The sequence below is a fragment of the Haemaphysalis longicornis genome, unplaced genomic scaffold (assembly GCF_048455015.1).
Source record: "Haemaphysalis longicornis isolate Haplotype H1 unplaced genomic scaffold, Haemaphysalis longicornis Haplotype H1 scaffold_3, whole genome shotgun sequence".
Classification (NCBI taxonomy): Eukaryota; Metazoa; Arthropoda; class Arachnida; order Ixodida; family Ixodidae; genus Haemaphysalis; species Haemaphysalis longicornis.
This window is the reverse complement of record NW_027526335.1, coordinates 79,212,854-79,237,664: the sequence shown is the minus strand read 5'-3', so window position 1 is coordinate 79,237,664 and position 24,811 is coordinate 79,212,854. Positions and strand designations below refer to the sequence as shown.

The 24,811-nt window shown below is 45.4% G+C and overlaps 2 pseudogenes across 1 annotated transcript; one reads left to right on the top strand and one right to left on the bottom strand.

The window, feature by feature from the left end:
• The first annotated feature begins 6,541 nt into the window (after positions 1-6,541).
• Positions 6,542-22,181, top strand: LOC144174705 (zinc finger C3HC-type protein 1-like; annotated as a pseudogene). The gene is made up of 8 exons (XR_013323513.1): positions 6,542-6,845; positions 10,533-10,683; positions 10,746-10,829; positions 10,905-11,032; positions 12,442-12,551; positions 19,051-19,207; positions 21,685-21,830; positions 21,924-22,181. The product of XR_013323513.1 is annotated as a zinc finger C3HC-type protein 1-like (transcript).
• A 121-nt stretch (positions 22,182-22,302) lies between these two features.
• LOC144174707 (COMM domain-containing protein 4 pseudogene) lies at positions 22,303-23,133 on the bottom strand (annotated as a pseudogene).
• Positions 23,134-24,811: the final 1,678 nt, after the last annotated feature.

The following is a 24,811-nucleotide window of genomic DNA, read 5'->3' as shown; positions in this document are numbered from 1 at the left end:
TGCCCTTTCCTTTTTTGTTGAAATCACAATCGTCGCTATAGAATCGCCCATCACGCTAACCTTGAAGCCTTAAATTTAGGCCTGCGTACTGGCGCGTTCAAATACCAGCGCTTAATACCAATGGCGCACATTTTTTTTTATATTTGTAACAAAACAGAAAAATCCTACAACAGGCACATAAATACTACCAATGAATTAGATTATTTGGTCACCCTGAATAATTTGTTAGCTGTCACCTTATCGAATGTGTCAGCCACACTTTTGTTAAAAGTAAGCTTTAGTTAACGCTCAGTCACTGCATTATTGCTGTGACCACTGCGATTCCTTTTGCGATAGCTATACCGGATGTGTGCATTACAATCAGTATGTAATCGTACCGCCTGACCCCCGGTCATGGTTCCGTGTGCTACATTGCGGAATCTTAAAACAGATTATGCTGTTACAAAATGAAAGGGAAATTTGACGCGCGGAGCATGAGATGGGACTTTTTTGGGTAGACGCTCTTTAATTCGTCCGCAGCAGTACTCCCCTCCGGAACGAGTAGCAGTAGAAGTAATGTAGCGAGTTGGGCAGTCAGTAAAGTTCACCTTCTAAAAAAAGCAGATCTTGAAGAGACAAAACTGCAGAACAAGCAGAAAAGATGATGATTGGGAGAATGCGACAGTGTGAAGTACCGGCCTGCCTTTCTGCATGTGTCATCTGCTTTATTACTGTTTCTGCTACCAAAACAATGTCGAGGGCTGCAGTTTCTTGCCAAGGGATTAAGAGCGCACCTTAATAGTTTTCCCTGACATATCTGTTGTTATTTGTGTCTGTAAAAAACGAAACTTGTTCGCGGGACTGTCCTCAAAAACTGACTACGGAACTCACTTCCTTCGCATTGATGACACGTTTGGTTGTGAAAGGCAGGGCAAAGAAAAGTATAGAGCAATATCCACGTTTTGGTGCTTTTTTTACTTTTTCGTTTTTACTTGCTTTTTGCGTAATATTTTAAAACAATGTGATTTGCCTTTTCTTTTTTGTTGTTTTCCGTGTAAACACGTTTAAAAAAAAAAAACTGGCGCATTTGATGCCCCGTGCACTAAACCTCTGCTCCTAGGCGCAGCTTATGTTGCAGGCGGGCAGACTTATTTTAACCAGCTGGTGATATTCAACGTGTATCAAAATCTCGATACACGGAAGTTCTCGATTTCCATCTACTTCAGAAAAACGGTCGTGGGGAAGGTGTGGTCAGCAGCAAACGGCTTAGCCACTGAGCAGCTCCTGCGGTCACACTTGTCAAGTATTAACAATTTGCAGGTGCCGGACCTTCTAAACAAATTATGAAATGCAAAAAGTTTCCACACATCGGGTGTGGGCTTTCGCTGTTGCGCAGTGGAGCACTCCTGCAGCCTGATTGCTCCAATAAAGTCGCAGATAGGGAAGGGCAAAGTCGTTTTATATGCCCTGCAAGCTGCCGAGAATGACATTTCATTTGGTCAGCTTGCACTGCGCTCGCGCTTCCAGCAGCAACAAACCATTGCTACATTGGTGCTCATTCATTTCCCATGTTGTTACATAGAGCGTTATGTTGTTCAATTGTCTGGAGGGGAAAGTGCGCGAGTGGGTACGAAGTTGATGGTACATAAAAGAAAAAAAGGCCTGAATTGCATTGACTGTGCAGTATCAACAACGGGTGGTCGAAACGTTTCGGCATACACGGTAACTGTTACAGTGAAATCTCTATATAACGAACTTCAGGGGACCGCGGAAAATTGCTCGTTATTCTGAAAGGTCGTTGTAGCGAAAATCGCAAAATTTAAGACAACAAATAAAATTTAAATGCCTAAAACGACCTACCTGTAGAGCTGTGCATCCTTGAAATCATTTTTCAGGAAAAATGCACAAGTGATCATGAAAAAATGTACGTTCGTTTAAAGTAGTTGGCAATTTTCTTCTGGTGCGTGCAGCACGAGCTTCCTAGCAGGAAGGACTCAAACTCTTCCATATTCCTGTGGACTGACTCCGTGGCCGCGCGGTTTTCCCCGGAAATGTGCGATTTTAGTACGCTGTCCAGCACATCCGCAGTCGTCACGTGCTGGTTGCACTCTTCGAGTGCTGCCGCGGCACCCTCAGGCATCGTCGTTCATGCCGTCCTTGCTGCCTTCTTCATCCTGAACGCTCATGCTCTGAAGATTGTCCTGTGTGGTCAGCTCCGCTGATGTCCGTGAAGATCCAGCGAGCAACCCGAGCAGCAGCGGAACATAAAAAAACTCGAGGTGGGGCGCGAACAGTGCGGCCGCGGCTTTCTGGGCGAAGGAGGCCACCCATGCTTCATTTTTTCCCCTTCTCCTCACCTTATTTTGCCTCTCTCTCGCATCGGATCGTGCATTCCGCGGAGCAAGTTGCAAGATGTCCTCTTCTGTAAGATGTCCTCTTCAGCATACGGCTCCGGTTTCCGCGATTGTTTAACGGAAATACAAGAATCTCCGGCTTTGAAAATATGAGTTCGTAGTACTGAGGCGTTGTTAACATGACACAGAACTAAATAAAACGATCGTTATTTTGAAAAGTTCGCTATTCTGAAGTACGTAGTAGTGAAATAATTTTACATTAAAACTATAAGCAGTCGGCGTGGGATTTCTTAAATGCTCGTTAATCTGAAAAGATCGTTAATGTGGTGTTCGTTGTACCGAGATTCGACTGTATTTCTTTTTTTCCGGCTCCTTCCTGATATATATATATATATATATATATATATATATATATATATATATATATATATATATATATATATATATATATATATATATATATATATATATATATATATATATATATATATATATATATATATATATATATATATATACAGTCGAACCCAGATATATCGAATTATTGCATATATTGAACAGTCAAAAATCCCCTCGGAAATCCTTTGCGAAATCAAATATTTTATATATCGAATTATCGATATATCGAACTTATTTGCGATCCCCTTGGAGTTCAATATATCCGGGATCGACTGTATACAGTAATTCCCTGTTATAACAATATCGCTTTATTCGACATGTCTTCTGGTCCCGACCCAAACGCATAAAATTCAGGACCGCATTACTCGAAGTGCATGAACAGGTTGACCCGCTTAGAGCGAAATGACGAGCGTAAGCGTCACCGAGCGGCAGCGAACCCAGCGGCGAGTCAGGCTGTCAACATGGCGGGTCAACGCAAGCTGGGTGTTACCGCGATTTTCTTGAGCCTATCATGCTCGATTCGCGTCATCCTACTTTAGACAAACGGTAAAAATTCGTGGTAGGGACAATAAATTTTGTTCCTAGGCATTGGTCAATGAGGCGGACACGACGGTGCGCGAACACCGACACTCGAACCGTAGAATATGCAGTGTCGTCGACAACGGCACCCGAAAAACCCTTGTTTTGCAAACTTCAACGCTGCAGACCTCGGGGAAAATTGTCCAGTGATCATTCAAAGCCCCTAGAGCAAAACAGGACAGTTTTCATCATTATGCTGTGTACCCACAATGAGCGGTTAATCGTTTTTTGAGCTCAACAAACAAGATTCGAGCCACGGCATTTGCGGAGCTTTCCAGCGCGAAACCCTCGTGGCGACCACAACCTCACGCGCGACCACAGCCTCATGCAATTCTTGGTCAAATTGGAGCAAGGGTTGCTCGCGCCCTCCAAGAACTTGAAACACCCAAGCTCACTGTCTTTTTGCACCTGAATAAAGCTTTGCTTCACTGAATACATTGTCTTTGGTTCATCGGAGTTGCGGCGCATTTAAAGGTCAACTGCTTTAGCTTTTCTCGAGTGGTCGCTTATATCAAAATACCGCTTATAACTAAATTTTTCAGCGTCCCGCTGACTTCGTAAAAATGAGGGATTACTCTCTCTCTCTCTCTCTCTCTCTATATATATATATATATATATATATATATATATATATATATATATATATATATATATATATATATATATATGTGTGTGTGTGTGTGTGTGTGTGTGTGTGTGTGTGTGTGTGTGTGTGTGTGTGTGTGTGTGTGTGTGTGTGTGTGTTCAAACATATCTGTGTTTGAGCATGCCTTCGGCTGTACTCTCGTGCCTTCATATTACCCATCTTATTCATGTAAATAACGGTATTGTTCGAAAAAAAGCCTAGGCTGGGTGGCGCAATCGGACAACGCTATGATCGGACAACGATCATCGTCACTGTCAGAGAAAGTTCGTTTTCTTGCAGGGCGTTTTCGACACGACATATGTCATGTCATCACTGAGACGTATAAAGTTTCGCTTTATAATAGTTAAGCCTGCAGAGTGCAGCTTCATAAGCGCCTGAAAGCAGTAAAGAAGTTTGTTTTGGGACAAACTCATGCATGTCCTTCGCGCATTGATGCTATACGACCAACGCTTTGCGAAGATTACGCACCCAGGCGACGGTCGTCAGCCGCTTCCGACATTTCGCCAAGTTACAAGTCAGCGCAGCTGCCATTTTTTGTTCTTCCCTTCCCTTGCGGTTCTTTGTTTCCTCCTGGGGATAAAAAGAAATGAAGGTAATGAAGGGGCAAATAACGAGCCTAAAAGATTATTATTTTTCTAACGCGTGGCCACAGTTCTCTTTACAGCAGCATTTTTTTGTACCACTTTTCTTCGTGCTGAAGCCACTAGTATGAATCACTGGTATATCCAGCATCTCATGTAATGTGAGGCAAAAGACACACTTACTCCACCTTGCACTCCAAGTTCGTCTGTGTACCAGAATGTTTTGATCGAAAGCCCTACCAATGGGACTTCCGCTGCCCTAGGTAATTGGTGGTTTTCAACATAGCACAGTTGTTAAATTCTGTAACAGTGGCAAAATATGTATTAAATTTAAGAATTAAGGGGTGGGGGGCGTGTCTTCGTTCCCACTCACTGCTTGAGCGTCTTCCAAACTCTCCACAAGAAACATACACTAATGCAAATTTTGGACGAATCTCTAGACGATACCATGCACGAAAGCGTAACGCACTTTTACCACTTTTCTGGTGAGCACATGAGCGATCACTCTTTGCTTGTTGTCGAATTAAACCTCATAACAACGCACGAAATCATGTGGCAACGAAACCGGCAATTTCAGTATTTGAGGAAGAAGGAACGCCCGCGCAACGTCGAAAGTCCAAATCACATTTTGAAGCACAGCGTGCCCCGCTCGTGAAGTTACCATGGTAAGGCCAAAAATCTATGCGAGAGTTTCGAAAAGTACTTTATTCTGTAAAAACTAATTTGTTACTTAACACAAGATAAAATGGTAGTTGGTCCCAACTGGTTTATGGTTCACTTCCCAGCGGAAACTCGCTGGTCCCAACTGGGACCAGCTAGGGCCAGGGCCCAGCTGGGAATTTAACCACAAGCCAGCTAGTACCAGCTACATTTTTTCTTGGGATCCATGTGCATAGTAAGGTGTTTTTCTAGATTGCAGCCTTTTATTGGTTTGTTTCTAAAATTTTGTTCACGTTCGTCTGCGCACCCCATCCCATGCTTTCTCAACTTGAGAAGAGGACGTGCTACAAAACAAAGAACACAAAGATTCATTTACTGTAGTTGAGCGGGTGCGTTTGGAAGTTGCTAATTTGTAGAGTGCATTCCTGTTCTCCCCAAGGACGATGCATTGTCCAGGTTTATTGAAATCTGGGCATCAAATCCTATTTACACCACATAATTTGGTCATGCGTATACTTCTAGGAGCATCGTACGCAGCTTCTGTCACGTCTCACCCCGTTTACCTTCTCTGAAACAGCAGCTAGAAAACATGGGCTGCGATGAGCTTCTTGTTTAGGAGCTTACTGGAAAACTGTGAAGTGCAACTAAGAACTGCACCTGATCCTACCCTATATCCCCTTTCCCTCACAGCCCCAACCACCCCTCAATGGCTTCTGCATGCCTGTCAAATAAAAGCAGCAACTAACATCCCTCCTGTGACATCAGCTTCAAGAATACATAAATGCGCTTAAGAGTTTGTTTTCCAGCACCTCTGTTCGGTTATTGGCTATATTTCAGTCCACATACCCCTCTGTTATTGACAAGACTTCTGTCATTGTCCTTCAGGGGCTAATAAACAAGTCTGTTTTATCATTTGAGCGAGTCGTGCAGGATATCCAAGCAGTTGTCGTGGCTTAGGAACTGACCTGTTTTTGACCTGCTTCTGGCGATAGGTGCCAAGAATAGGCACTATTAGTTTGTGTACCGATGTTCTTTCATCTAGGTAACTTTGTTTTAGTTTACATGTCCTGTGGAACCTATAGACAAACCTGCATCAACTATTTTTTTCTGCCGGGCCAACCTACTGAGACCGGTGAAACAAACCAATCAGGTAAAAAATCGTCTGCTACTGAATAACTATTTAAGAAATGTTTAGTTCAATGTTTATTTAAACCTTTTTATGAGTTTTTGTCATCTAATGCAAATGTTTTTTGTTAAATACAAAGGTTTAGTAGTTAAATAAAGATTTTCGAATAATATAATAAACGGATAGTAGCGCCGCTAGTAGGTGCAAACAGCGGCGGGAACAGGCGTTCAAAGTTGTTTACGCACATCTGCCGGCGTGCTGTGCGTGTGAGATGCGTTTCGTCGCAGTTTTGTTTCAAATATAAACCCGTTTTAACTAATCCAAGATACCGCAAGTGCTGTTGGTTCTGTTTGTTGAAATTCGCTCCGACAGATAATTTGGCTGACATCTGTAAAGTTATTATGTCTGCATCTAAGGGCTTGACCGGCATAGAATGTCTGACGTTCCAACTACCAGCTAACAGGAAGGAATACGATGACTACAAAGCACGGATTCAAACATTCATCGACGAATACGGATCTGTATCCTTTTTTTGTCACCGACACGTAATGGGCTTAGTAACGAGATACTGTCAACTGCCATGCGTTAACAAAGACTTGAGGAAGAGGCAAATATACCAGCCAAGGGCGTTTATTGAGAGCTGTTCCAATGTTTCGGAGCCTACTAGGCTCCTTCATCGGGGGTGACTGTGAAGACAAGAAGCAGCGGTTGTATAAAGTGTCATCTTTTTTCTTTTTTTTTTCTTTTTACTCGCCTCTTGCTCTTGCGCGTCGAAGCTGAACGGCGTTTGGTGCGGAGTCCACGAGTGCCAAGCGACCCTAAGAAGGAAGGAATTGGACCTTTTCTTCCTGCGCAGGCAACTGGAGCATGCGTATCAAGCAAGTTTGATTCACTGGATTCTTTTGCAAAAAGTCGTTTCGTCTGCATCTGAGAAACATTGGGCATTCAAAGAGAGCAAGCTTTCAGCAGTAAAGAAAAAAGAAGCCACACCCGCTGACCGCGCCAGCTTTATTGTTCATTTATCATCAAGACAACTCTCTCCTTCTGAGACGGGCGCTTTAGCAAAAAATCATGGCTTTAACGTTAAAACTACCGGGCCCCCTCTGCCAAAAATGGTTACAGCCGTTTTGAAGCCGGCGACCGAGCGGAAGTCAGACTCAAGGCCATTGGCGTTCTCTGGAACATTCCCCGGCAGCACTAACAGAACTTGAAACCAGATGAAGCCGCAGCTATCCGTAGCCTACGAGATGATAACGTAGCCATCCGTTCTGCTGACAAAGGAAATTGTACCGTCGTGCTTATCCGGCAAGCCTACGAAAGCAAAGTTCAAGACCTCCTTGATTGCTTCATGTACGAAAGACTGAAAAAGGACCCAACCCCACAAGTTCAAAGGGAGCTGAACAAACTCGGCCAACACCTTCAAGTACCCCGATTTCCGAAGCCTGTATCTACGACTCATCTGCAGTAATGGCTCAGCACCTGATTTTTATGGGCTACCCAAAATTCATAAGGCCTATTGTGGAGTGCACAACGTTACCCCTTCGAGCCCTCGCCCCTCTCGTCGGCAAAACGTCCACCCACGTCAAGAGTGCCGGCCACTTCGTCAGACTAGTTTCCGAAGTGCCGATCAACTGAGGTGACAGACTCATCTCTTTTGACATAGTGTTGCTTTTCACCAGTGTTCCTGTTTCCCTGGCTGCCGCAACTGCTGCAACTGCCCCCGAGAACGATGACAGCCTGAGCTCCAGGACCTGCCTCAGCGTCGGCGAAATAGCGCAACTTCTGCAGTTCAGCCTGCAGAGCACATATTTCTGCCACAAGCAGGAATATTTCAAGCAAGTGAGTGTGCGATGGGGGCTGATATTTCCGTAACCACAGCAAACCTGGTAATGGAAAAAATGAAAGGACCGCTCTGGAAAATTCCCCCGAAAAGCCCGAGGTGTTGCTCTGGTATGTGGACAACTGTTTTTGTATCATCAAAGAAACAACAGCAGGCAACTTCCTGTTGCAGCTAAATTCGATCGAACCAGCCATCCAGTTCACGATAGAAAAAGAAACAGACACCACCTTACCATTCCTCGATGTTTTGATAAAAAGACTGCCAGATTGACTAAATTTCACAGTGTACAGGAAACCCACCTATACTGGCCGCTACATACAATTCGATTCCTACCATCCAAACCCCCACAAGTCTGTAGTCTGAGCTCTCTTACTTAGAGCTAGAACTGTATGCTTAACAGAAGGATACATGAGCAACTTAACATGGCGTGTCAAACGCAGTCCGCCAATCGGGCTGCAACCATGAAAATTCCGCTCTATTGATGCCGCCGGTCAACAACCCCTCTCCTGCCTCCGCCGTCTGCCCACCCCCCCCACCCTCTCTGCCCCTATGTTAAAGGAAAGAGGGGAACATTATTACGCATTCTTCCGAAGGAAGGCTTTGTCGTCTCCCACGAGCCAGTGTCAACACTTGGGTGGCTGATGCCCCAACCGATGGAGCATCCGCCAAAGAAAAAGCCCAAGGGGTCGTCTACAAAATCGGTTGTGCACAATGCCCCGCTAGTTACATTGGCGAGATCAGGAACTTCCCCAAACGCCTCCGACAACACAAAAACGACGTTCGCAATTCGGACATTCAGCACAGTGCATTGGCCGAACACTGCAAAAAAGCTGACCACAAGATCGACTTCGACGGCGCGCAGGTGATTGGCACCGCAACCAATTACTGAGAAAGAATACTCCTCGAGTCCTGGCACATACAAGAGAACCGGGAAGGCCTGAATACATCCCTCGGAGCCCTTCCCACCATCTACACCCATGGCCTCCGATGTGCAAAGGCAGAGATGCGAGTAAAGAGGACGAGAGAGGACACCTAATATAACTGCTGCTTCTTGTCTTACACAGTCACCCCTGATGAAGGAGCCAAGTAGGCTCCCAAATGTTGGGATCTCTTCCAATGAACGCCGTTGGTTGGTGCATTTGCCTCTTCCTCAAGTTTAACCCAACCAGACAAAATTCTGTTGAGGATGTTCACAGTCAAGTTAACAAAGACTGTAGTTGATTTGGGACAGCCCTGCGTACATGTGTGTTACTTTATGTTTGTAAGAGAAGGAGAAGGCAAAATGTTTATTGAGCAAAGAAAAAAGGGTGGGTGGCCTCCTCAGTTCAGGAGGCCGTGCACCACCGCTGCTCGCGTGGCCTGCTGGATCAGTCTGAGCTGCTCTTGCAGGTCTGAGCTGGTCAACGCGCATTTCCTCTGCTGGGAGGTAGGGGAAGGGAGAGGAACAGAGTGTTGAGGGCACAGGATGACGAGGCAGGCACTGGTGGCAGGAACTTGACTGTCCGGGCAGTTATACTCGAAGCATGAAGGGGAGACGTGGGAGAGGATGGTGGCGTTATAGTACGTGCCTGTTTGTAGTCTGCGCCAGATTCGTGATTCTTCGATTGAAAAAAAAATATATATATAAGACGATCTGATGCAGATTCATTTTATGTGAGCAAGCAAGACCCACTTGGCTAATTTGCAATTAAACGGGTCCAATTGGACATTTCTAGGTGCATTATCTTGTGATTCATTTACTGCATGGTTTTGAATGCTGACTAACTTAAATGACCAAATTGATTTGTCAGTTTATATAGCTATTTCCAATACTCTTTTGCGGGCATGATCCACTCTGTATCTGTAACACTATGCTAGGTGTCAGAGTACATGCATAGATTTCTTGTGGTCAACCCACCTGGTGTTTGCGCTCTCAAATGTGCATTGCAGTGTAGCACGTGGCGTGCCATCGGTTTGAAAGGAAGCTGCACCTTACTTGAAAACGAACATTCCCTGACTTGATTTGTCTTGGTGGAATCGATTGGAGACGACCAGCCTCACACAGCGGCTGTAGCCCGGACTGTCGTGTTAATGACTGATGTGCCCTCTTTTATCTCTTTAACACTCTGTTGTGTCTTTTCACTCCCCTCTACTTTTCCTCCGCCACACTGGGTTGTATGCAGGCGAGCTCCTCTTCCTTTCTCAAACCACAAGCAACAACGATTGAGCCGTATTGCTGGTATTACCCTTTCGTTTCGTCGGCCTCTTCTTGTCTGCATACCAAGCACAGCTGAACAATACTGTGCCATTATTCAAGAACTAGTCTTCCTGCTTTTCTGTAAGTCAATGAACCTCTCCACAAATTTTCACCTTGATGATCTGCCATCAGCAATCCAAGTGGTCCTGCAAGCCTCCTGAGCTTTCACCCTCAGTGTGCGCTCGCTTTGGCTGGAAGTGCGTCAGCGAGGACATGCTCTGTTGCGTCTCCTGCAAAGCACATCTTGACTGCAAACTCTGCAGTCGCCTGGGTCACAAGCTTTGTAAGAATCAGTCGGCAACCTGCTGGTAAGAAATGTGCTTTGTTTGACACATCGCTTTTCAGACAAAGAATGCACCGAGAAGCTGGTGTCATCCCTGAAGGACGCTCATAAGAACTGCTGTCCTTGGAAGGCTGCACCGTGCCCTGGTAAGTTCTGAAGTCCTTCCCGATACCATCTGCTGACCGCTGACTCTTTCTCATGAAACTAAACCTTGGCTGCAGAGTCCTATGCTGTAATGGAGCCGGTCATGCGGCATGGAGCGCTTGAGCAGCTGCGAGACAGGCTGGGGACTCTCACTCCTATCCTCTCATCGCTTCCTTTGCTCAGCACTGATGCGATTCTGAAGCAGGTACGTCCGGTTTCAACGTACAGTGCGTGCACAGCTGCATGTAGCAGCTGTCATTCAACAGCATCTGAATTAGGGAAAGTCTTTTGTGTCTGTAAGTCATCTTAAATTGCACTGGGTGGGAATACGAAGAAAGTAGACGACAAGGGGACAAGGCAGTGCGCAAACTTGCAATTGTTTAATAATGCCATGAGGCAGGGGGACACACAGGATTGATTTTCTTGTTGTTGATTTCCTGCTTGTGTGGCAACAAGCCAAAAAACAAAAAGGACACAAAAAACCTGCAGTGAGTGGTAACACGACGTGGGACTAATGGCTGCATGTGTGATAGCTTCCTTTCTCATGCCAGCTCTCTTTAAATGAGGTTGTGTTCCTCATTGGAGAGTAAGGTTGACAGCATGCTGACACACCCATCTGCATCTGTGATGATGTGGAATGCCTCAGTGACCTTGCGTGCAATCTTATTTTTGGCGCTGTGTGTGTTTTGGAACTCGGGTGTGCACTCACACGTTTTGCAGGGGAGTGACAGATTACTTGGTGCCTGTGTTCGCTGACTTGCGTACCAGTGTCCGTGAAAGCGTCCGTTAGCGCACCTTCTGCTTTGCCCGATATACGCTCCCCTGCACAACGGTGTGATTTTGTATATCACACATATCTGGCAATTAACAAATCTTTGCCCGTGTTTTATGCTACATACCTTGCCACTTTCCTGCCTTCCATTGGCTTTGGAACATGTGCCTTTAAGCTTTGACACAGTAGAGACAACCACTTTGATGTCATTTTTTTTCTGCCACCTGTGCGAGATGCCATGAATGTAGGGAATTGCCACAGGCATACTAGTCTCTATATTTCCTCTTTCTTTGTTTTTTTCTTTTCCCTGTGATGGGCTGGAGCAACTTTTTATTCACGGGTGCTAGCAAGCTGTCTGGGTACCCCTTAGCTGAGACTTCTGGAGGCTGAATCTTTTTCCCGTGCCCACCACAACTCCACATGAAGCAGCACTAACTAGCCTTATGTGTTGCCCTTTTCCATCAGCACTTTCGTCGTTATGAAACCACACAAGGCGCTTCTTTACCTTGGCTGAGCTTGAAGGTCAAAGTGGCACCACCAGGCATTTTCTGGGGTTGTACCTGGAGTAATAAGCCTCATTTAAAACAGCGCAAAAGAAATCGCTGCTGTTTGCTCTTCTTCATCCTAATTCTTTGCGCTGTTATATGATATGAAAAGGGAGGTTTTGAAATTAAATAAGGTTGTACTATTTTGTACTCAAGGCCCCTCTAAAGAGTTGCCGAACAGAGGCAGGATAACTTTTAGTTTAGTTCAAATGTTTCCTAGCTCTTTTGATTTTTGTTCAGTGATGAGCAATGCATTGTCAGTTTGAAACTAAATAGAGCTGGCTCTGTTCCTTCCAGCTTGGAGCTGAGGCCATCGCAAAAATTTGCAGGCTGGCGGATGAAGAGAAGGCAGAGGACAAGGAGTACGAACGTGCAGTCTTGCTTGCCCTGACCGGCTGGAAGACAGCGTAAGAAATCATTTTCACCGTAAACAATACTTTGTGTACACTCCTGAGGAAGAGAAGTTTTATCTCCTGAGCAGAACCTTGTGCATACGAAAGTATTCAGTGGACATAATTGCTGATCTTTTCGTTCAGAATTCCAACTGTGCAGGCATGTTGCCCGAAATGTCTTGCACTGCTTTGTGTGTGCGTGTATGTCTTGTATCAATATTATTTTTTAAAGACGATAGTCTTTCTTGGGCTGCTTAAACACAGAAATTTTAGTCTATCTGTCTGTGACTCGATTCAGCCACCTGTCCAAAGTGAAACAGAAGCTACGCAATAGTCTTATATACCGTATTTTCGCGCGAATAACCCGCCCCTGCATATAATCCGCACCCCAATTTCCGTCGACAAAAAAAAAAAAAATGTCCCCGCGTATTGCCTGCATATTCTATACATAAAAGGATGGACCAAAGCTACTACACAAGCAATATTACACATTTGTTTACTCTATAGAGAACTTACCTAGCTGACTACGTAACTAGATGACTTGTGCATACATTTTTTTCAGGTTGGTATATTGTTGAGCTGTGTGTACAAAACAAGCACTGTCAAGGGGATAACTGTGGCTTACTCGCTACTACCACTGTACGGCCCAACGGGCATTGCAGTGAAGCTACACCAAAGGAAATACCTCGCATATAATCCGCACCTCTACTTCACCCCTGAAACCTCCGCATTTTTGGTGCTGGTTATAAGTGCGAAAGTACGGTACCCACAGCCAAATCTAAATGTCTAGGTCCGGTGTCAGTGTTCATACTTGTCAACATTGTTACAAGAAATTACGCAAAGATAAGGCAAAACATCAATACATAAGTGATATTTGCAGTGTTCCTTTATTAAAAAAATTCATGAATGCTTGGTTTTTGCGATATACTTCATCAACTGCAGAAAACCGTCACCTGCTGTTGCTTTCACTACTAGTTCCTGGCAGCATTTAAGAAATCAAATGGCAACAGCAACAAAAGGTTCCACTAGATAGGTTCCACATTCCATTTAGAACACTTGTGGAATGGGGCAACAGGGTTTATAAACATTGTAGTAGGGTGCCTCGATTCATGCATGTCGCCGCCGTACGGCAGCACTGGCACCGAGGCACCCGACTTGGCACAGTGGAACACAATAAATTTAAATTGAGTTGAGAAAATTTCTAGCGTGTCCATCTTTGGAGGATTGAGAGAGAGAGAGAGAGAACTTTATTAAACTGAGCTTGTCTTTAGCGTGAGAAGTTGGTGGTCGTTGTTATCAGCCCAACGACGACTGAGACGGCCCTTGCGATCAGGGAGGTCTGTACCTCCCTGTCGTGGGATGCCAGTGCTTCTCTCCACTGCTCAGCTGTGGTGACCCACATAATGTGGGGTAGGGTGGCTGGGGCTGTGCAGAGGGTGCAGGAGGATTGAGACGGGAGAGGAACAGCACGTGAGGTGAGCGGGAAAGAAAAGAAAGGCATTTACCTGGCAGGGGCGCCAGTCGACTATTGTTCTTCGTCGGCATTTGCAACGAAAGGAGCAAATACGCGGCCATTTTTTGCCAACTATTTACTTGTCCAAATGTTTCTCTTCTGTATCATGTTAGAATTTTTTGTCCAAAGTAAGCATTAGCCAAGTTCAGCCTCCATGTTGTGGCCACAGTGTAAAATGTGCTAACAGTGAGCAGTTTGCATAGTTGCAATGGATCAGAGATGCCAGTATTAGCAGCAGTGCTGTTGCGGCTATTGTGCTGCTGCATTATGGAAGTGACCTAATGGCTAGGCCTAAAAGGAAACTAATTTAGTGGGAGAGTAACGTACTGATGTGGTGACATCGGTGCAACAAGTGCAGTGAACCACATGTTTATTGGTCAATTTCAGTGTTTGCTAACCTAACCTTATGCGACAATGAGGCACCCAGTGCACAGAAGGGTGCAAACAAAGTGTTTGTTGACAAGCTTTTAGCCACCTCATCATCATCATCGACAAGCCTATTTGGGTCCACTGCAGGACGAAGGCCTCCCCCATTGACCTCCACCCGTTTCTGTCCTGTGCTGCCCGTCTCCATTCCTTGCCTCCGAGTTTTCTTATTTCTTCTCTCCATCGAGTTAATGGCCTCCCTCTTCTTCTAGTCCCGTCTCGCGGTGTCCATTCTGCCACCTTGTGGTCCACCTGTGGTCCGTTCGTCGTACCACTTGGCTGGCCCAAGTCCATTTCTTTTTCTTAACCTGGACTATGATATCATCTACCCGAGTTTGCTCCCTAATCCAGGTAGCTCGTTTTCTGTCCCTAAGCGTTACTCCTAACATTATTCTCTCCATGGCACGTTGAGCGTACCTAAGCTTGCTTTCTAATTGTTTAGTAAGTCGCCAAGTTTCCGCTCCGTATGCCATCACCGGCAGGACGCATTGGTTGAATAACTTTCTTTTTAGGGATAGAGGCATCTTACTTTGCATTATTTGCGAGTGCTTGCCGAATGCACCCCATCCCATTAGTTGAATACCTTTCTTTTTAGGGATAGAGGCATCTTACTTTGCATTATTTGCGAGTGTTTGCCGAATGCACCCCATCCCAGTCCTATTCTGCACCGGATTTCTTTCTCGTGGTTTGGTGGTTCCGCACTGACCCTCTGGCCAAGGTAGTTATATTCTTGTACTTGTTCCATTGTTTCGTCTCCTAGTCTAAAAAAGGTGCGTTCAGCATGTTTATTTATCATCACTTTAGTTTTATTCATGTTTATCCTTAGCCCCACAACGAAGCTCTGTGCTTTTAGTTCCTCAATCATGTTTTGGAGTTCCTCTGCAGATTCACTGAGCAAGACTATGTCATCTGCAAACCTTAAATGGCTCAAGTATTCACCGTTTATTCATAAGCCTAAGTTTTCCCAGTCAAGCCTCCTGAATACATTCTCCAGAGATGCTGTGAACAATTTTGGTGAGATGTTATCTCCTCGTCGCACTCCCCTTCGGATCGGGAATTTATCACTTGGATTGTAAAGTGTAATTCTGCCAGTGCATGTGTCATATATGTTGTCTAGGAGTCGTAGGTAGGTCTTCTCTATTCCTTGGTCCTTTAAGGTGTCCATCACTGCGGCGGTGCTTACTGAATCGAACGCTTTTTCATAGTCTATAAATATCATGTAAAGTGGATTATTATACTCTGCGCATTTTTTTATTACTTGGTTGATGACATAGATGTGATCCATTGTAGGGTATCCTTTTCTGAACCCAGCCTGTTCCCTGGGTTGTTGGAAGTCTAGGCTGGCGGTTATGCGGCTAAGTATTATCTTGGTAAATAGCTTGTATACAATCGACAGAAGGCTGATGGGTCTGTAGTTCTTAAGATCTTTGTTATCTCCCTTCTTGTGAATTAAAACAATGTTGGCGTTTTTCCAGGCTTTTGGTACTTTTAAGGTCCTTAAACATACTGAGAATAGTTCAGTAAGCTTTTCTAGAATTATATCTCCACCCTCTTTTAGAAGGCCTATGGTTATGCCGTCGTCGCCTGCCGCTTCCCTCTTTTCAAGCCCTTAAGCAGTGATGGAAGTACTGCTCCAAATGGTCATTTTAAGGGATTTTTGCTCCAAACGTGCACCGAAGGGGCATTTCTAAAGCATTTGGTAGCACTTCTAACCCTCTTGTGCAAAACCGAAACTGAAAATAAACTTGTGTCTAATGTCACCTTTATTTAAAGATCAAAGACAAGCCTGCTTGAAAGCCGAGTTTGCTGCGGTGTGTCCGCACATCTGTAAACATGGCCTTCTTTATCTGCGATCGTCCACGGCTTTCTTATGGCTTTACGGCCTTCCCGGGGCATCGCCATGTTTGTCAAAAAGAACATGAACGGTTCCTTTAGATGCGACGGCATCTCATTCACTCGCCTTGTCCCTCCATACGGCGTTGTCATTGTCCGTCCACACCCCTCCTCCATTCTCCTCGCCGCGCAAGCTGCACTCTCCGTGGCTCACCCCCTCTCCTCTCCCATAGCGAACGCTCTCTCGCGAGGGGCATTGGATTGGATTGGATTTGGCTTGGATTGGATTGTATTAAAGTGGATTGTGTTGGATTGTGTTGCGTCATAGCCGCGGCAGGGGGTTCACGGCACGTTTCACGCGATGGGAGAATCAACCTAACGGAAACAACAACGGAACCCCCTATGCGTCGCATCAACACAGGGGTTCCCGCGAGGGGAGGTGGGAGTAATTTTTGTGAGCTAGTCTTATCCGGTTATGTCTTTTTCTAGATGTTTTTCTGCAATAATTTTCTGTTACATGTCGCATCGGTCCAACTCCAGCATGTATCTGAACTATATATGCAGACATATACTGGATACATATACTGGAAGTTAAATTGTTCAATTTTAAAACGTGATGTAAGGATGACTGTGGTCTTGTGGCTTTTGCTCTAATTGTGCTTGCCCTGTTTTAGTTTTTGGCTACAAGTGGAAATATGCGTTTTAAAACTAGGACAGTTTAGTGATGTACCTCAACTATTTTTATCCTAAACTTGAAGGCAGCAAAAATCTTGTTCTGATTTTTGAAATGATGTGACTACTGCGTTTGTTTGCTGGTTTTTACATGCACTATCGTGCATTATAAATATTGGAAACTTTGACGGTTTTCTTCTGAAATATGTTCACCCTTATACTAACTGTATAGAGACATATTTTGGCATCTGCTCCAAAGTGGCTTATGTCTGCTCCAAACTGGAATTTTGCCTGCTCCAACAGCTGCTCCAAAAAGTAAAATGCCACTTCCATCACTGCTTAAGTGCCTTTTCTACTTCCTCTTTCATTACTGGTGGAACATCGCAAGCAACGCTTGTAGGCTCGGTACTTTGTCTCGCTCCAGCGTCGCTGGCGTATAGCCTGGTGTAGAACCGTTCTGCGATTTTTATTATCTCTTCCATATTGTGCGTAACGTTGCCCTGTTCATCTCTAAGTGCGCACATTCTGTCTCTGCCAATAGCCAGCTTCCTCCTTGTTGCCTCCAAGCTTTCTCCTCTTTCTAAAGTTTCCTCGATGGCCGCCATGTTGTATGCACGAGTGTCATTTGTTTTACTTTTGTTTATTAATTTTGACAGCTCTGCTAGTTCAGTTTGATCCACCGTACTCAACAATAGTATCATCTTCTGGCACTGCGAAACAAGTTCCTTTGTTTGCCTAGTTAATTTTCCAGTTTGCTTCCTACATGCTGCTCCTCCAGTAGCCGCTGCTGACTCCGTGATTGCTGTTGTTAGGTTATCATTTAGAGTGTTCACACTGTCCTCGTTCTGACCGTCTAGAAGTGCGAACCTGTTATGAAGGGTTATTTTAAACTCATGCGTTCTGTCTCTTACTGACCTGACATTGGGATTCTTACTTTTTACGAGCTTCCTTCTTTCTTCTTTGAGGTTTAGCCTTACCTTGCACCTAACCATACCGAATCTTGCTTAATACCTCCACATCTTGCACAATACCTGGGTTGTCACTCGGAATGAAGTCAGCTTCGTTTTTTGTAAGATTTTTCCAACTCCGTTTCCTACTTTTGCGTTTTCGGAAGAACGTGTTCAGTAGTTTGAGGTTATTTCTCTCTGCAAATCCAACCAGTGTGTCACCTCGACAGTTGCGAGTGCCTATTCCGAAATTTCCCACTGATTTTTCTCCTTGATCTACCCGCCGCGGTGGCTCAGTGGCTAGGGTGTTGCGCTGCTGAGCACGAGTTCGCGGGTTCGATTCCCGGCCGCGGCGGCCGCTTTTCTGATGGAGGCGAAAAGCAAAAACGCCCGTGTGTACGAGATTTCGGCGCACATTAAAGATCCCCAGGTGGTCAAAATTAATCCGGAGCCCTCCACTACGGCTCGCCTCATCGCCTGCGTTGCGTCGGCGCGTTAAACCCCACAATCAATCAATCATTTTCTCCTTGATCTGCAAAGAGCCCCGGGTGCTAAACTTGCATCTGTGATCTCATATGTGAATAACTGTGTGTTACCTCCTCCACCCCCGTTCTACTTACTAAGGGTAGCTTTCCTTTTTATAACTACCCTGGGTGACAAATTCAGAATCTGCATTCAGAACTTGTGTCTGAAACTGTGGTCAAAACTAACATCACCCCCATAGAATCTTGGCATGCCAACTACGTTATTCAGACGGTGATGCTAATAATTGGGGGCAAGGAGACAATTTATTATACCTGTCAACTATCCCTGTTAACTAGAATAACCTAGCTGAGTGACAAGCCTGTTACACCCTATCTATCAGGTAAGCTCGTGGGGTGTGGCCTGACAACAGAAGGGGTGAACGGGCAGTCCGCCTTCAGTACAGGATGAGACAGCCATGCATGGCTAGGCGCTGGCAATAAAACATTAGCAAACCGTTAGTCCAGCATGCTTCCAAGCACTGTATCGTAAGCTTCTGCTGTGGCCCTTGACTCGTTACTATGTAATACTTTACTGTGTACCTCACAGCCCAAAGATTCTCATTCTGATTTTTTGTGTCTCTGCATGTTCCTGGACTTAGCGGCACAACTGGCAAGCTGAAGCAGCTGGAATGCGAATTCTGCTACCGGAAAGTGGGAACGTGGTTGTATGCATCCCCAAATGACGTAAACCATGAAGGGAGCGGATGCAAACAAGAAAATACCAATGGGCATGGCACCAAGCGGAAACATGAGGAGGTACCAACCTGTCTTCCCATATTGTAGCCTGCTGTATTTAATCCGACACAGTGTACCTGAAAGAGTACCTTCTCGGCATTGCGGATTGGCTTTGCCGCATTTTAGTGCACTGACCACTCTGTCCTTTGCAGGAAAAAAAAGCCACATTACCAGCTGCAGGGCATCAATGTGTAGCATTGCAGTGCCTTGTGTGTGTGTGCGTGCGTGCGTGCGTGCGTGCGCGCGCGCGGCGCTGAAGCTTACCCTTAAAAGATGAAGCTGACATAAACACAGAAATACCCCCTCATAAATTAATTCATGCGTTCTAACAAGGCAAGCGCCATCTGGTTGTAACTACAAAAGCGCAAGTAAACCAGTAGCTTGTTAGTCCCATCAGGAATGTGTCAGCAGGCTTTCATTTTCCCGGAATTTCCCACCTCCTGTTGTGGTATGCGTATTAAACAGAAAAAAAAAGGCGCCTTTGGTGGGAGCACTTGGGAGGAGAGGCACGTGCTGAGTTGACCTCTGACATTGCCTGTACCGCACCCCACTTTGGACAACTGCCATCAATGCATGTGGCGTCTGTTTATTGCCCACATCGGCTGACCGCCTGTCAGATTTAACTGCCTGCATTTGCGTGGCTTAAAGGGCCATGAAGATAAAATACACATTCGGTTCACTGAAAAGGATGCTTTGTCCAGATAGTAGTGATACCAATTTATCAAATCTTCAAACAAATAATCAATATGCAGTAACTTCTGTTAAGACAAACTTGAAGAGAAAATTTGTTTGTATTATCAGGCATTGTGCACCATTACAAGAGTGCAAAAGTTTTTTCGTCTTAACCAAGCTCATCTTAACAAGAATCTACTACATTTAAAAAAAACCTATAAACAGTGGCGACCCTCTTGCCAGTTTTTGGCGAGGTCTTTAAGACGTCAGAGATTCTTGTCTCTGGCAGCCGTCGACTTAGGCCACTGCCAAGAAACATGTCTGGGCAATTGTAGTGGGGCCTCTAGTTTGGTTTAATTGTATCCCTTGGTTTTAGTGCTGGCCTGCATTACGTTACTGTAGCACAAAATCTCAAAATTTTGAATATTTCTTGAGTCTTTTTCTTGTTAAGAAAGCCTTTTTTCGTGCTGGAATGTAGCTGAGTGAGTTACCAGAGCCTAGTTTGTTCAAATGAACAAATCTGTATTGTCTACAGGGCCCTTTAGTGAAGTGCAGTCTATTTCCTTTAAGCCTGCAGTCAAGAATTCGTCTGATTTTCTCGTAACAACATAGTTAAATGAATAGGCTTGAACAGAGGAAAGAGATATCGGCACACGTCAAAGATCCCCAGGTGGTCAAACTTAATCCGGAGCCCTCCACTATGGTGCACCTCATTGCCTGTGTAGTGTCGGCGCGTTAAACCCCACAATCAATCAGTCAATTGAACAAGAGGAGCATGTGGTAGGCAGTAGCCATACCATAGTAATGTCAACATTTAAGGAAGCATTTTGTACACACATACATCATTCAAGTAACTGGTTAAAATCTGCATGATACAGATCTAAAGAAAATAGTCATTTATGGCAACCCTCAATTGATAGGCAGATACAAAGTTGTGTGGTATTTAATTTACTGCTGTTTTATCTGCTGGTGGTGCACAGCAATGCAGATTGAGAGAATTTGGAGCTCCCACCTCCTTATCAAGTGTAGCTTCAAAGGTTGTAGTGATGATTTTCATCACAATTTGACAGTAGGCTGTGTCAAAATGCTTACTTGTGATAAAAAAAAGCAGGTTTTAGGGACACCTGTCAAAATAGCTTCACAAGGAATGCCGTTCGGTCTTCAAGTGTTGTCAACTAAACATTTTTGGGGCAAATAAAAATGTTTTTCTTTTCTTTTCTCATCTGTCAAAGAATGCACGCCTTACTCTTTTTTGTGTCCTTATTGTTGATGTAGCTACAAAAATTTTAAAGTGAAGCTTTCGATCCTCACTGATAGCGATGTTGCTTCAGGACGCACTGCAGGAAAGCAAACTTTCTATGACGACGATCGTGGGTGAAGTGAAAGGTGTTGAAATGGGAAGGATTCTCTGCTGATCAACAACTATGTCTGCAAAGCCCAAAATCCAAATTGTTACGCCCTAAATGCGCTGCAGGAAAGCCAACTTACCCAGTAGGTCTGCACAAAGGCACATGAAGTGCCTCAAGAAAAAAAAACGCTTCCCTTAGTCGGTGTCGAACCTGGGTGCCTCGCATTATGAAGCCGACGGTCTGTCGATTACGCCATTCCGACATGGTCGAAGCAGTTTGGATTTTGAACTTTAGTCTTTCATTCAGGTTGCATAAGAGGCAGCTTTGCGCTATACCCATCTTAATTAAGAAAGGGCCTTGCTGATTTTTAATGCTTTTAGGCCAAGCAAAAACTCGCTCCAGAAAGTCTGAGCATGCTAAGGGTGGATGAACAGTTCTCTTATGTACTTCCACGACGTTTGCCCCCCATCTTTTCAGGAAGAATTTGATCCCTTGAAAGAGCACCGCCCCTGGTGTATCTGGGTGATCTGTGGGAGCTCAGGAAAGACAGGCTGGCTGGTCTACAGCGAGTGCCTGCAGAGAACATTGATGCGAGCAACAGCCGGTCCAGCCCACCTGCTTCAGTATGACTTTCCTGTAGCATTTGAAGCAAACTTGTGTTGCGTTTTGTGCGAGGCCTGTAGTTTAACGCTGTGTTCTTCTGTTTAACCATGCAGGTTGCTGCATTCCAGGAGAAAGTGGACAGAATCCTCAGTTCTTGGAAGCAGATCAAGGTTCCAAGACTTTGTGAAGTGTCATTGAACCATCTGTGGCAGCAAATTTCTGAGTTACTCAACTATCACGGCGTTTCATATGCAGGAATTCTGCAAAGAATTGTTGGCAAAATTCTAGATTTCATGTTGATCGTGTCGTTTCGTAGCAAAGCCGCACAAGATCGTTGCATCTACAAAAAATTGTGAAGGGCTAAATTTCGTTTATCTGTGATCGTTGGATCTACACAAATTGTTAATAAAGTTCTAGATTTCGTTTATCCGTGACGGTTTATAAGAGGACATACAAGTTGTTGCATTGCAAAGAATCCAAGTGAGACCCACGTTCGTTTTCTCAATAAATTCTATTTATTTACACGTATCTGATGTGTCTGGTTTCTTTTTTGACCTGAACCAGTGGAGAGCCTGTAGGGTCGTGCAATGCAAGTCACGCAGCCTCTTCTAGGCTTTTCATCATTTTGTGGGCTTGCTTGAGTTCGTGCAACAGAACACTGCACTTTTCAGACGACAGGGTAAAGTGCACGGGTGCGAGCTTGTCGCCCTGCTTCACGGAGAGTTTCATCTGCCACCGATGGCTGACACACCTCGCCCGCCACACTCGACTCGAGAACGTAGTCCAGGCGCCACTGTGGCGTCCCTTCGAGGGACGATAGCCTCAAACTTTGCTCCTTGAGAACGGCCAGTATTTCGGCCACCGGTCCGCGTAACCTTGCACACTGACACTGCGTGCTCCCTGGGTAAACCAAGCTGCGTGAGCTCGTTGACGAGTGTGTCTTCGTCGACGGCGAACTCGTGGCATTTTTGAGGATGAACTCCAGCGCCATGAGCACGCCCCTTGAGGTCGTCTGCTGTGTACTTGGAGTCTGCTGTCAATTTGGTGACTTTTTCGAAGTCTATTTGAGAGTTCAGGAGGCTGTTGACCACTTGGACGCTAAGCAATTTCACTTTGACGGAGCTTATCTTGGACAGCGAGACCGATCTCGGCAAGAAGCCAGTCGGACAATCCGATCGCCGCAAAACTTGAACAACATAGTGCTTCTCCTTGAACGGGTAGCTACAGCTGCGAACTACGCCAGTCACTTTCACAGTAGCTTTGCTTCGACGTTTCAATCGGGTAACTGGTAAAACACCTCCCAGTCTCCGTTTATGCATTGGATCGTTTTGGCTGGTTTTGGCAGTCTTGTTTCTTTTCAAAACTTCTTGTTATATAGATTACGTTAGTAAGATTTGTATTTATTCTTGGGAGATAATGTTTGCCAAAGCAATTTTTAATGTTAAATTTACCCGTAGTTGTGAGAAATTCTGCCGGTGCTCTGCCGTCACCGCTTCAACGATTGACATTGCCATCAGTTTGTGTCGACCATGGAGGAAAAAAAAGCTTAGGAGAGGCCCCCAGCTATCCCGCGCATTGGCAAAAGTGTGGAGGAAGTCACGTGTTTTCGGCGGCCATTGTAAGTAGCGTTAGCAACGGCGTCCTAGCAACAGCCCGCCCGCCGTTCGCCAGTCATGGAGGAAAGGCAGCGCCTGCCTTGTCGTCCGATTGCGAAGATTGCTGCTTCGCTTTGCTGCGCTGTGGTCTTGCGGAACTCGAAAAGGATGCTGCGAGTTGCGACAGCTGCGCCGATGGGAATATGTCATTTAATTTCTACTTGCAAGTGCACCTTGTACCGCGTCAAGCTATTGCTCCGGTCGCGATCACGACGCGCCTATTGAAGTGCAGATATCGTGAACGCGCCGTCCCGTCGTACGCGCGGACACCCGTCTGGTAGATTTTCGGGAAGTGATACACGTGTGCAGTACGTAGGCGACTTGCAACCGAACGATTCGCAACTCAATTTTTTGGTTATCGCCGCCGCAATATATAGTTTGCTAGGCCGGCAATGCGCGGCAGTGCTTTTGCAACTGTTACAAGGTAGATTCCCAGTTGAATAATTCCATCGTCCTATTACCTTAGTAGGTGTCCGTCTGTTGACTGGAAGAGTGCTGGATCTGGAATCTGGATCTTTTTGTGGTCTCGCTCTGGATTTCGATTTTCAACGCTTCATACTGCGAGGTTAGTGTATGAAAGTTTTCAACTGATATCACCTTGAATTTATTGTCACAGAGACAAGTTGAACTTGGCGAAAAAAGTTTATTGACGCCACCCACCCTCTCATTTTTTTTTTTACTCAATAAAATGTTTTGCCTCCTCCTCCTGCTCCTCCTCCTCCTCCTTCGCAAAAAATTCTATCGAAGGCACGCGAACAACGGTAAAAACATTCCACAATTTTTTAGCGTGAAATCTGCATGAGTACTGCTTACCTATATATATAGAACGGCCGTTTAATTGACTAGTCATCTCTGGGATTGCCAGTGAAACTGCAACGCAAACTTGGGCACTTTCCAGTCCGGTAGCCGCATGGCGTTCGCCCACTGTTTGCGGCGTTCTCATCGCTTGGGCACCTATAACGGCGGCGATTGCAAACAAAGGATGAATGCACACCAATGTACAGCATACTTGTCAGCGGAATGATGCACTAACCGGTGGAAAGTGACGCCCAATTCCTTGGGTACGATCGCGACTTGCAGCCTGGCACCGAGCATTGCGGCATTGTTAGAGCGAGCCGCTTCGCAAACCTGCTGCGGCCACACTGAAGACGTGTAACAGTGTAACCGCGCGTTTAGGTTCACGGTCACGCGCTGCAAAACGGCCTTCTACCTGCCTATCAGCTGATTTCCGCCGGCTCGGCGCTGGCAGATGCAGACGACAAGAGAGGCGATACAGGACGGAGGAGGCGGAGAAGGTGCACGAGAGAGAGAGAGGCAAAAAGAGTCGCCAATGGCATGAGGGCCAA